The sequence below is a fragment of the Mustela nivalis genome, assembly GCF_964662115.1.
Source record: "Mustela nivalis genome assembly, chromosome: 13".
Taxonomy (NCBI): Eukaryota; Metazoa; Chordata; class Mammalia; order Carnivora; family Mustelidae; genus Mustela; species Mustela nivalis.
This window is the reverse complement of record NC_139032.1, coordinates 74,036,258-74,050,215: the sequence shown is the minus strand read 5'-3', so window position 1 is coordinate 74,050,215 and position 13,958 is coordinate 74,036,258. Positions and strand designations below refer to the sequence as shown.

Here is a 13,958-nt window from a genome sequence, read left to right as displayed (position 1 = left end):
AGGCAAGTCCTGTTTTCCTGAGCCTCAGTTTCCCTACCTATCAATTGGAGGATTTTGACCTGATGGGCTCTGAGGACCCTCCTAGTTCTGAAATTTGCTGATTCCTGTGTTTCTTCTGTCTTTGATCATGTGGTCTCACTGCCTAGACTGTGGTCTACTGAGCCGCTGGGTCCCAGGCCCTGCCCCACAAAGACTTCCCCTACCACAAAGACAACCTCCTGGAGCACCAAGAGCGTGCCTGACCACACCTAGAAACACACCACACTCTGCCTCTTTGTTCCCATCAAACTGCAACATTTCCAGGAGGGTGGTGACCTTCTTTGGGCTTCTCTCTGGCTCCATAGCTCCCAGACCTATGCTGCATACAGAAGGGGCTTAATAAAGGTCAGTCAGTTGGTTTAAAACCTAAAGGAACTTGCTGCCAATACTTAGAGAACCATGGTGATTAATGGGGCCTAGAGACTCATCTAGCCCAAGAATGGCAAACAGGTTGTATTTTCAGTGCCAAGTATGATCAGTCACTAGTGGCCCCCTGGGGCAATGTGTCATTGAGAAGGATTCTGGGGCCACATCAGAGCTCAGCCAGAGAGTGCTGTGATTGATTATTGATGTCTGCGGTGAGTGCAGTGAAGCTGGGGATGGCAGTGAGCTTGCTCCCCCTGAACTACTCCAATATCCTCCCTTTAAAGAGAACCCCAGGTCTCCTGGCCCCCAAAGCACCCTCTATCCAGTCACCACATTCTGAAAGAGGAACTGTGGCCTTTCAAAATTCAGTGTAAGGGACACGAAAGAAGACGGAAGATCAGAGACAAAAGAAATCCACAAGAAACAAAAAAACCTGCATAAACACTGGACTCACTTTGGTCTGGAAACAAGACTAATAACAGAAGGGTGAAGTAGATGCCCTAAGAAAGACTTTACTCTTTTTAAAGAAAGAAAAGTCTGGGACTCTTGCTCAAAGTAGAAATCTTACAAATTCCTATTGCAAAATAACTCCAGGTCAGCCAACCACAATCTCTATAAATATATCACCAGATCAACAGCCCAGGCAAATAGGGGGAGGGGGAGAATGACTGCGTGAATTTTTTAAAAGTCAAATAGTCCCTCTTGTAGTTGGACAGGAAGGAGTTCACCCATTTTCCTGTAAAATGAGAGGCCCAGGAAGAAAAAGAAAGGTTTTAATTCCTCACACCCCAATGGGTGCCTACTGAGAAATCTACATGGCCAAATTATTTTGAAATTATTCTACAATTGTTTGCTCTGCAGGGGGAAAAAAAATCTGGTATCCTGAATTCATCAGGGCAGCCATGACCTCACAACGGCTCTCATGGGACTATTCAGTGGCAGGGGGGCGGGGGGGGGCAGCCAAATGTTCTAATGGGCCTGATCTGGGGCAGGGGTGGGGGGGGGCAGTAATGCCCTACAGGGTCTGGACCAGGAAAAGACAAGCCAATCTAGGTACTTAAAATGGAGGCAATTTAATACAGGGATCTGAAGACACAGGTGATGAATGAGCTGAGATCAAATAAGGGACAGGAAGGCAACCAAGGAGCCTGGAAAAAAAGAAAGGGAAGAGATAGTATTACCAGAAGCTGGGGCTGTTCAGCAAGGGCTAACGGGAGTGGATCCAGAGGCTGCTTACACAGAAAATACGGCAAGAGGCAAGAATGAGTGGGGACAAACACCCTGGGCTCATCCCTTCTTCCCACCTTCCAATCTCCGGGCTGGGCATCCTTCTGGCTCTACTACTTCCCAGAGGGCAAGGCACCCGGGAAATGCAGGTCCTTGTCAATCAGAGCACAGGAGGGAAGCGACAGGGACAGAGCTCAGATCAGGATACTCCAGGAGGACACAACCATGTGGTGGCAGTGTTCAGGGGTCCCCCCCTACCCCTCCCGCGTCTAGTTTCCCTGTAGGGGCTGCAACTTCCTGAACTGTGTTCTCTTCCACACCAGCCAGCAGTCATGGCTCAGACCTGACGGGACCCTGGAAGTCTGAGAAATGGACATCTGGCCACCAGGTCCCAGTCTCCCAACACGTGAGATGTCTGGATGGCCTTCCTGCATACTTTTGCATCCGGCCTTTGCTCACCATCTATAATGGACAGCAAATTCATAATATGAAGGCTACTTGTTCCCAATCCATCAGTCAGAAGACCCAAGCACCCAGGAGACACTCCAGAAGCATCTTCTGACCAGATCTGGAAGACTACGTTCACAGGGGTCAGCAGTGGAGGCTCTGTGGTACGGAAGTCTGATGCCAGCTAGCAGGCTGAAATGAAAATGCTCCTAGGGCTCCAGAACTTTCCCCCGCTTCAGGAGCACTACTCCGGACTTCAGATCCACACTGAAACTTGGTGGCAATCTCTTCTGAACCATATCATGAAAGACAAGAGTGTTCCTGTCCCATGAGGACTCAACCCTACGAACTCAACCCTACGATCCTCTTGGTCCTGGCTGTGGCTACAGGCTTGGTTCCAAACTACACTGTTCAAAGAAAGGGCCCTTCCCCTTCACTGGTGGCTCCATTCCCACCTTCCCCCAGCCACAGGACCAATCTCCCTCCCCTGTTTCCTTAAAGCACTTATTGCCAGGGCCATTCAAATCATATTGATCAACCAGCTGGAACACTCAGTTGTCTTTTTATGACCTGTCTTCCAAGCCGGAGTATACATCTTCTTTGGGTAGAGGCCGTGCCTCTGGATTCCCTAGCGTCCAACGCGTGGCCCAGCACATCTACATGCCCTCTACATGGCATCCTTCACCAGGAAAATGGCTCAGGTTCCCAGAAGCCCAAGTCTGGGGTAAGGCAGGAATAACATGGTCTCTATCAGCGCCCCACGTTTGTTTAGCGATCGGCAAGATTTTTACACCCATTCCTTCATTTAATTCTTTACAAAGCAGGAGTCATGATTTCTATTTCAGAGAAGAGGGAGCAGAGATGAAGGGACTTTGCCCAAAGTCCGTAGCTGCGGAGATTCAAACCCATGACTTCTTCCAAGACAAACAGCAAGTTTCTTCCCCCTCCTAGCTCTCGTCTCCCTTTCCAAGATTCCACGTCTTGCTTCTCTTTCCTGAAGTGAATTGATTTAATGAAATCATTAAGTGATAAAAAGAGTTAATAAATGTGGAGACACTTAGAACAGTGCCTGGTACGGACTCAGAGCTGGATGTAATGGCTGCCACTGCCTTCACTGTCGTGGTCACCTCTCCATCCTCATAAAACTCAATTCAAAACGTCAGCTCACCAGAACACCAGCAGTTAGCAAAGCCCACAGCCGAAGCAACGGAATATGGAAAAAGCCCATATTTAATCCAAATGGAGAAATCAGAGAATGTCAAATGACTTAGCAGTTAAGAGAAGATATTTAAAGATAGTGTAGGATTCTCAGACATCTACCCAAAGCACGGAACTCCCCTGTACCAGACAACCACCAACACTTTATTGAAAATTAGGCCAGACTCTCCCTTCCTGACTGACACCAAGGAGAACACCTTCAGCGCACCTACAGTACTTTCTCATCGGCACACAATCTTCCTAGCCAGAAGGCCTGAGGTACAAAGAGGAAATGAAGGCCCAGGATGGAAGTACCATGGGCAAGGCCACATGTGTCTGAAAACAATCCACAAGCCCCTTTCAGGAGTCTCAGACTTACTGCTCCCTCGCTGGGTCCAGAGTGGGACTCTGCAAATCATGGCGCCAAATATGGATTTTTGCTGAGCCACAGAAAGATCAACATTCCAGCTTCCAGCTCATGACCGAGCCTAAAGTCTTTGGGCCAATAAAACAAGCCAGCAGCTACCAGCCTCAGCTAAGACAGAAGATGAGAAAGCAACACTGGGTCATGTCAACTCTCCCAAACGGGGTTTTTCTACAAGAATCTCCAATGCAGCTGTGTGTCCTCAACTGCCACATCCACTGCTCCCTTCGTCTAACTGTGACTTGCCACCGTCACAACTGTGTTGCCAACTCTCATCTCCTTTGACCTAGTAATCCACTTCGGGAACAAACTCTAATATTACACAAAAGAAGGAAAGGGATTCTTGCACAAAGATGCCCACTGCATTATTTATAAGGAAAACTGGGAAACAATCTCCATGTGCAATGTAAAAAAGTACTCACGAGGCGATCAGAATGGGTGTCCGCCAACAGTGGCAAGCAAAATACTTGGGAATTAAAGTGAAATGACAAGAACAGAATCAAAACTCCCTGTGTAACTCTGTATAAGTCGACTCCCAAAAAGCACTTGCTCTGAATGGCTCAGAAATTCTTCCTCCTTCCTGATTAGCTTTCCAGCATCACTGCTTTCGAGGGAAAACTCATCATGGTTTAACGCATGCCGCCCATCTGTAAAGGAAGGTACCGGGACTGCAACTTCCTGAACTGGGATGCCTTCCTTCTCCGGAATGAAGATGTGTGACTCTGCAAAGACACCCATTTACAGCCTGTCGTCAAGGATGAGAGCCCTTGAATAGACAGACATGGTGGCTGAACCCAGGTGTATACCCAAGCTCCAGCTGGGGGCTGCCCGAGATGACCGGCAGAGTTCGTTCAAGCCTAAGACTTTTCTCTAACAAACTCTGCGGGAAGGTCTTCTTAAGCTTCCCGCCTTTTTCAGAGAGTAGACCCAGAGAGTGAGGTTTTTTATATTGTATACAGCTGCACCCACAACTCTATGACTGCTACTGTGTGCAAAGAGATAGTATTACAGGTCAGCAACTCCAGAATTCTCGTTAAATATGTCTCAACTCCTCCAACAACCTCAATTAACGAGGAATTACTCATCTACTTTACAATGGGAGAAACAGAAAGTCCTGAGAAGTGCAGGGACTTGCTAGGGTAGGGGAGTGGATCCACCAAGCGAGAATGTTCAAGATGAGCAGTCCAACCGCACAGCACCGTCTGAAATGTGAATGTAGGTCAGGTATCTTTAGTAAACCATCCTGTTTTATCCTTACCACGTAACTGTGCAGTGAAGAACACTGCCGCCATTTTTCTGGGTCCTTCCAGAGCTCCTCATACTGTTGTGATTTTACAGATAAAGAGACAGGCTCAGAGGGGTGAAGCTGCTTGACCAAAAAAAAAATCACCCGGCTGGAAAGCCGCTGTGTCAGTACTTGAAATCAAGCTTTTCGGGCCCCCGAGTCCACACACTCACCCAACCATCCTGCCACACCTAACTCCACGAAAAGGAAAGAAAATGAGAGAGCTATAAGGAGTCAGACTACATATCACAGTGTAAGGAAACATGTCCAGAGCCACAGAGGTTGCCCAGAAGTGGTGGGCTCCCATGGGGAGTGTGCCATCCGAGGGTGGACAGCCACTGGTGAGTGGTTATGAGGAAAAGGATGGATGAGGTCCTGGGGAGGGGCCAGATGAAAGACGCGATGTTCTCTGCCAGGAGATTCCAGTTCTAGATCCTTCTGGAAGATCCAGCCCTTCCTAACACTCCTTCAGACCAACCCTAATAACCTCACTTTCTTTGTCCTCCATATTTAAGGGCCACCATCTTAGTGAAACGTTGCGGACCAAATATTTCATTTCCTTTATTCCCCTCTTCCTGGCTTCACAAGTGTAGTAAAAAGTTAATGAATCTATAAATTGCTCACTGGCTTAAAATGAAAAAAAAAAAAAAAAAAAAAACAGTTAATGGAAATTTTAATGAAAACGCCCCATCCGCATAACTGATGGCAAACCCAGGCCCAGACTGCCTGGCACTGCATGGCCCAAACCAAGGGCCATGGGGGCTTGAAAACATTTCCTGGAAGAAAGTATATCAGAATTGGAAAGAAGAAGTAAGAGTCTCTATTTGCAGATGACGTGATTTTATATAGAGAAAATCCTGAAGACTCAACCAAAATACTATTAGCTCTGATCAATGAATTCAGTAAAGTTGCAGGATATAAAATTAACACACAAAAACCAGTATCATTTCTGTACACTCACAACAAATTTTCTGAAAAAGAAAGAAATCGATCCCATTTCTAACAGCATCAAAACCAATAAAACAAACAAACAAAAAAAAAACCAATAAAACACTTAGGAATAAATTTAACTAAGGCAGTGAAAGATTTCTACTCTGAAAAGGACAAGACATTGATGAAAGAAATCCAAAAAGACACAAATAAATGGAAAAGCATCCTGTGTACATGGACTGGAAGAATTAATGTTAAAATGTCAATTTTACTACCAAAAGCATTCTATGGATTCGACGCAACTCCTATCAAGATTCCAAAGGACAGGGGCACCTGGGTGGCTCAGGGGGGCACCTGGGTGGCTTAGTTGGTTAAGGTCATGATCTTAGGGTCCTGGGATTGAGCCCCACCTCAGGCTCCCTGCTCAGCGGGGAGCCTGCTTCTCCCTCTCTCCCCTCCCCCACTCCCCACTTGTACTTTCTCTCTCTCTTAAATAAATATCAAAAAAAAAAAAAAAAGATTAAGAATGTTATGCCCTTAAATTTAAAAATAGACAAAATACATAATTTATCTGAAAAAAATTACTAAAACCAAAGAAAAAGAAAGAACCCTTTAGTCATGGTGGGAAATGAATCAGTAGTTAAAATTCACCTGCAAAGGGGTGCCTGGGTGGTTCAGTGGGTTAAAGCCTCTGCCTTCGGCTCAGGTCATGATCCCAGGGTCCTGGGATGGAGCCCCACACTGGGCTCTCTGCTCAGCAGGAAGCCTGCTTCCTCCTTTCTCTCTGCCTGCCTCTCTGGCTACTTGTGATCTCTGTCAAATAAATAAAATCTTAAAAAAAAAAAAAAGAAAGAAAGAAAGGAAAGAAAGAAAAAGACTCCAAATGACATTTTTTATAAAAGTATTAAAAACTCTCTCAAATTCTACATGGAACCAAACAGGTAAAGAAATTCTGAGAAAAAAAGAACAAAAGCAGGAGGCATCAACTTCCTGGTTTCGAGCTATACTATAAAACTACAGTCATCAAAACAGTGTATTAATGGCATAAAAACAGACAAACTCATGGAACAGAATTGAGAGCCCAGAAATAAACCCAAGGATGTGTGATCAACTAATATTTGACAAGGGAGCCAAGAACACCACCGACTGGAGAAAAAACAGTCTTTTCAGTAAAAGGCACCAGGATACCTGGGGATAAAAATACATGTTTATAAAAAAATAAAAAATTAAAAAAAAAGGCACCAGGATAAATGGATATTCACACATTAAATAATGAAATTAGACCTTTATCTTATACCATCCACAAAAATTAACTCAAAAATGGATTAGATTTAAAAGCAAGACTTAAAACCACAAAACTTCTAGAAGAAAACATACACAGGATAGGAATAAAGCTCTTTAAAATGGTCTTTGTAATGATTTTTTTGGTAGGGATACATAAAACCCAAGCAACAAAATAAAAAATAAACAAGAAAGCTTCAAAAAAGCAAAAGAAATCATCAACAAGGTGAAAAGATAACCTACAGAATGGGGAAAAATATCCACAGAATGTGCATCGCACAAGAGGTTAATATCCAAGACATGTAAAGAACTCCTAAAACTCAACAGTAAAACGTAAGTAAAAAAATAATAACAATAACCCAATTTAAAAATGGACGAAAGACCTGAAGAGACATTTCTCCAAAGTAGTAGTACAAACGGCTAAGAGGTCCATGAAAAGACTCTCAACATCACTAGTCATCAGGGAAAGGCACATTAAAACCACAATGAGCCATCACCCCACACTGGTCAGAACAGCCACTATTGAAAAAGACATGAAAGAACAAATGCTGGAAGAGATGGAGAAAAAGGAGCGGCTGTGCACTGTTGATGCGAATATAAATTGGTACAACCCTTATGGAAAATATGGTAACTCACCGAAAATTAAAACTAGAATGACCGTATCATCCAGCAATTCCACTTTCGGCCATATAGCCCAAGGAAATGAAAACACTAACTCAAAAAGGTATCCGCACCCCATGTTCACTGCAGCACTACTGACAACAGCCAAGACACAGAGACAACCTAAGCCCATCGACGGATGAATGGATCAAGAAGTTGTGGTATATGTATGCAGTGGAATCATTGGCCCAAAAAAAAATGAGGAAATCTTACATTTATGACAACACAGATGGACCCAGAGGATATTATGCTAAGCAGAATAACTTAGAGAAAGACAAATACTGCGTGATTTCATTTCTAAGTGGAATGTGGAAGAAAGAAAGGAAGGAAGAAGGCAGGCAGGCGGGCGGGCGAGGCGGAAGGAAAGAAGGGGAAGAGAAGAGAAAGAACCAAACTCCTAGAAAAAGAGATCCTACTCTTGGTTACAAGAGGGGGAGGGGGAGAAGGAACTGGAGGAAGATGGCCAAAACGTCCAAACTTGCAATTATAAGGTAAAGAAATCCTAGGGATGCAATACACAGCATGAGGACTACAGCTAACACCGCTGCCTGGTATAGGAAAGTCAAGAGAATAAATCCTCAGCGTTCCCCATCAGGAAAGAAAAAATTATTTTCCTTTTTTTCTTTTTCTCCTTACAGTGTTTGAACCCAGCTGAACCAACGGTGGTCATGATTCCACAATATGCGTCAACCAAACTCACACTGGATGTCATAAACTACACAGTGATGTGTGTCCACCGTCTTGCAGTAAAACTGGGGGGAAACGTGGAAAAAGAATAAGGTGGGGTTCCCAAGCTCATGGGCGTCTGAAAGATGAGAAAGTCTCCAGGCTTCAAAGTGGCATCGTGAGCTACACCTACCCTAAAGGAAACGTCAGCAAGTTCCATCAACGAACTGGGAAACCCCGTTTGAGAAAAAGAAAGTGGCATGGGCCCACACATGTTCTAAGGCATGAAGCCAAAAGCTCAGGGCTCCAGTCCCAAGATGGAAGAAAGTCGTGATAACTGAAAAGCCACCACAAGCCGCTGGGATTCTCAAGAGGAGTTCGTCGACGTAGGGCTGCCTGAGTTCCCTTCCTCTGAAATGCTACAGTTGACAGGAGAGGGTATTGGGAAAAAGGGCCCCGGGCCATCCAGGCTCATGCACCCTCTTCAAAGTACTGCTTTGATGTGTGTTCTATGTTGGGCACTGAGGTAAAACATTTACCCATTCTGTTTCTGATATGCCCCCTACAACACGGACTGTAACAAATATGACCATCCTCAATTTAAGCTGGTAAGAAAAAGGAGGCTCAGAGACGTCAAGGGACCACCTCAAGGTCACAGAGCAAGTCCATCCCCATCCTCACAGGTAGATTACTCAGGCAGTCAGCACTCATGAAAACTCACCCAGGCTTCCTTCAAAAGCCTCCAGAAACAGACCTCCAGCCTCCATCCAAAGCCCTCCCATGCAACAGCAGCCACCTGGAGCCTATTTGGTCTAAGACACAAACCTGACCCTCTGCTTCCCCTCTTCAGACCCTTCACAGACTCCCTTCTTCCCGCCAAGGTAAAAGTCACACTCTTTCCCAACCCCCATTACCTAATGCTCCCGCCGCCACAGGGCTTCTGCCCCGCTCTTCCCCTCCATACCCAGTCCCCTCCTGGAATCACTTCCACTGGGAAACTTCTTGACACCCCCAGCTGCCCCCCTCCACGTACCTCCTCCCATCTCCTCCGTGCAGGGTTGGAGCCCCTGGGATGCACTCTCTGCCCAATTGCCTCGCTGCTCCAACCACCCTCGGGCCTGCCTCCTTCCCCAGGCCATGGGCGGCCCCAACACATGCACGGAGGCCTAGTCTCCCAGCACAGGGCCCGACCCAGAGGAGAGACCCAGGAAACCCTGAGAACAGGCAGGGTGGCAGGACACGTCTCCTTGTGGCATCCTTGTCACACAACACCCTCACACTCCAGGACCAGGTCCAACTCTGCCCAGCCTTCCCCAGCCTCCCCGAGGGACGATGGCCTGGACCAGCGGCCCTAACACTTGCCTCTACCACTTTTGATCTCCTGGCCCATTCGTTCCTCCCTCAGCGGCTCTACCCAGATGAACGTGGTTGAGACCAGAATCACCACGAGGGCCAGGAGCAGCAGAGAAGGCCAGGGAGCCACACCCCAGGAACAGGAGTGCCACAGCTCAGGAGAGTGGGGACAAGCCCACGTTTGTCCTAGGGGTGGTCCGGCCAAGGGTGAAGCGAGGCAGACGCAGGGGCCAGCCCGCCAGCACCCAGGGCCCTCGAAGAACCGCATGGGGACCAGAAATACCTGGAAACTGTAACAGCTGCTTTTAGTTTCCAGAGATTTTTGAAGCCTCTTTCTCTTTGTTTTTCCCCTAAACCAGTTACAATTAGCATTGAGGGATATAATTACGTTGTTAGTCTAATTGCCTGTTTGAAGCAGGATCTACGGGGGTTTAATAGAAGATCTGAGGGGGAGGGCAGATAAAATAAAAAGTCGGGATAATCACAGAAGAGCTGTGTCACATGACTCCCTTCCCAGGTAGAGACAAGGCCTGAACTGCGTCAGAGGCCAGGGAATTGCCTCCTGCGCCAAGTGCCTCGCCCGACGGGGCGGGGAACCGAGCTACCAGGCGGCGCGACTTCGCTGGAAATTGATTTTGGAGACGCTGACCTAATTAATCAGGAAACGATCTTAGAAAGGCCCTCGGATGTGGAGCCTTTGCACTATTATTGTCAGTGACACACATACACATGGGCGGGCAGGATCTTCCCAGGTGGAGCAGGCGTGGTAGCAGCTGCAGAGCCAGAGTCCGGCCCATCACCAGGGGAGAGTGGCTCTGTACAGGCGGAGACACAACTCAGAGGGAGGGTCCTGGGCACACAACTCAAAAGGAAGCAGCTCTGAGCTCAGGTGGAAGAGGAGCATTCTCCTCCAAGGAATGAGGATGGAGGATAGGTAGTGAGCACCTTGGCGAGAGAAGCATTCAAGTGGGATGATCTCTTGGTGAGCATGCGGAAGAACCAGCCATGAGGAAGAACCCAATGCCTCAGAGGGGCTCTCCAAACAGCTCCTGCCTCCAGACCACAGAGACAAATGGGGTGTGGAGCGGAACTTTACTCTCCAGACCAGAGGACACCTCCTGCCTTCCAGCACTGACCCCTTGAGCTACGGGACTTCCACCCTGAAGACCCAGCCCTTATATCTCGCGGGCAATGGAAATGTTTCTTCTCTAATGGCTTTTTCCCCAAATACAGGCAGCAATTTGCAGTAACCAAAAGCTACTTCCATATGGGGAAAGCAGAGCTCCATCAGATTAAGTCCAGGAGCAAGGCAATATCATGGGCAGTTACGGCCACCATGTTGACCTTGCTGTTCCCAGGCCTTCTCCTCCACCATCCCATTCAATACAAGTGTGACATCTGATCTGGAGACCGAGGAGCCTGACTTCAAACCCGATCTCTACTACTTCAAAGTTCAGAAAACAGGCAGAGATCAACTGCCCCCAGTCCTTCAGCGGCTCCTCGTGAGGAGAAGGGGGGAAGTGGACTGCCCCCCAATATCCCCCCAGTTCCAAAATATAGAAAAGCAGCATGCTTCCCTACCAGGCTGGGAAGCACAGAGATAATAACTTCATCAGACAGGAGTGACCCTGTGTACACACCTTCTTCTGAAGCTGCTGGCCCTGGTACCATCACAACCCCAGGACTCCCATCTGCTCACCCCTGCCTGGCTGGCTCCTAGCACAATGCCTGGCCCACGGCGGACACCAAAACTATGTGGATGGATAAATGTTCCAGACTGGGCACTTAACTGGCCACTACCAGGTGGGTCTGATACAATAACGCATGTCCTTTTAGTCCAATAAGCCTGGGTCTAAAACATCTCAGCAGGGTCAGAAAAGGCAGCCTCCAGATTCCTTCCAGAACCATCCATGCCCCATGGCCACATGCCTCCTCTGATCTTACAATGAACAGCACAGCTGTGAGGCCTGGGCGCCCTCAGCAACTCTCTTAAAGGGTGAGGTGTGAGGATTTGGGCTTCCAGGCAAAGATGGACACTCTTGATGCTGTGGAGTTGGGCAGGGCCGTCTCTGCTTCCCTCCCACGCAGCTCCTTCTGACTAACTTGTGCCTAAAAGCAGAACTGTCCTATTCCGCATCTCAGTGCTGCCTTCGAGAAATGAGTTCTACTGGGTTTTCTGCATTTTCCCCATTCAGGGTTGACAATGGCCATGGAGTGTGCTTGAGGCCCTCAGTACAAAGGGAGCGAAAATTCCACTGCGCCATTTATGAGGCTGCACTGCACATATGACCCAGAGCAGAAAGACTCATTGAAATCCAATAAAGATGAGGGGCGGGGGGAGGCTCCTCTGTTCCTGGAGGCCCACAGGATCTCCTTCCACACAATCTGCTTGGCTCCGCCATCGACTGAGGGGAAAACAAGCTGCCATTCTGACGCTCTTTGTCAAGAGCAACAAGATGGCAACTAAGGGGCGCCCTTCTCCCCCACATTCCTCGAGGCCTTCAATTCAAAGGCCTCCAAAGACTGAGGCAGCTGTGGTTTTCTTGGGAGGGAGTAGGGGGAGTAAAAGTTTATTTATAATGAAACATAAAAATAGAGCCGAGGCACTTTTTTTCTGGTGGAGACAATAGCTGGCTGTTTTCACGTCCTAAAAGGCCCAGAGAGCACGTACCTGCGCAGAAGCCTCCATGTCAGGGCTGGTTCTGGCCACACAGAGCAGCCAGAGGCACGTAAAGGCCCAACAGCATCACCTCTCACAGCCCTGACCCTGGGCATCAGGACAGAAGCCAGAACTCCCCACTCAGTTTGTCATGTGGCCACGGGAGTTGGAAGGTTCTAGAAGGAGGCTTCGTGTCAAGTCTGTAATGCATTTAATGGATACCTCAAGGAACATGCTATCTAGGAGGGCCACGATGGGGTCACCAGGAACGCACCTCGATGCTATGAGTATACTCCAATAATTTGTACCACCTGAGCATTCACTCGGGGTGCAGCTGGTGCCGTCTTGCATCCCCTCACACATCCCAGTAACGCTGTGGTAAGTATTCTATACCTCCACCATCCAAAAGAAGAAACGGAGACTGACGGTGATGAAGTATCTCCTTCAGGCAGAGGAGCCCAGGTTCAAACCCAGCTCTGACTGTCAAATTACCTGAACAATCCCAACCAACCAGTGGAGAAGGAGTCCCTAAAAGGTCCCAGGACAGAGTCTTTGTCAGGAGAGCTAAATGGGGATGAGCCTGCCCCCTCCCTCCTTCCCCAAAGCCACCGTGAGCCCCTCCTCTGACCAGTGCACTCTACCCCCATGATTTGAGGGAAGAGAGCTGTGGAAAACAGTAGGAAGGAGAGAGAGGAGAGATGCCACCAATAATCCTCAACACAGAACCAAGACTGGAGAACCACAGGCGGCCAGGAGGCGGCGAGCCTCCCCAGATCCCCGCACAACACAATGAACGGGCTGCAGGGAAGAACAGGGTGAGGCCCATCTCTGGAAACAAGCGGCTCCTGGCCATGAATCCTGGGGTGCAAAATGGCGCCTGGGAAGGTTCCCCTGCACAACCCACCACCGGGCTGGGCTCCCCTTGGGTTCTGTGAATACAGGTGAGCATAAGGGTGTGAGACGCCCAGACTGCACCCAACACGTAAGCACCCACTACACCACCCACCTGCACCCCCCACCACACCCCTGCAAGGAGTATTTTCACCCCCCCCCACTCCAGAGAGGAGGAAATGAAGCTCACATATCCTCATTCCTTGGCCTATAATCGGTAGAGATGGAAGAGGCTCCGTCGATGATTAACATCCCCAGCCTGCCCTCACCTCCAGCCTGCCCCCCACCTCGCGTAAGTAATTACACACTGGGTCAGGTCTACAGTCCCTCCCCGCAGGTCCCGGATCTGCAATCAGGGGAATGAAGGTGGGGCGTCTGGAAGGAGTGAAGGGCTGTCTGCCTCTGTGAACTCACAGGAAATCCCAGGACTCCCTGTTTCCTTGGAAAACAGTTTCTAGACTTGTCACCTATAAATTGCCTGAATCTTTCTTTTTTAGAAGGTTTCCCCTACTTCACTAATTGCTTTCTGCTGC

The 13,958-nt window shown here is 48.2% G+C and overlaps 1 protein-coding gene across 40 annotated transcripts in view; it reads right to left on the bottom strand.

Moving 5' to 3' along the window:
• The window catches only part of ZNF618 (zinc finger protein 618), a 209,949-nt gene that overhangs the window by 95,992 nt on the left and 99,999 nt on the right, over positions 1–13,958 (bottom strand). The gene's annotated exons all lie outside the window — the stretch shown is intronic.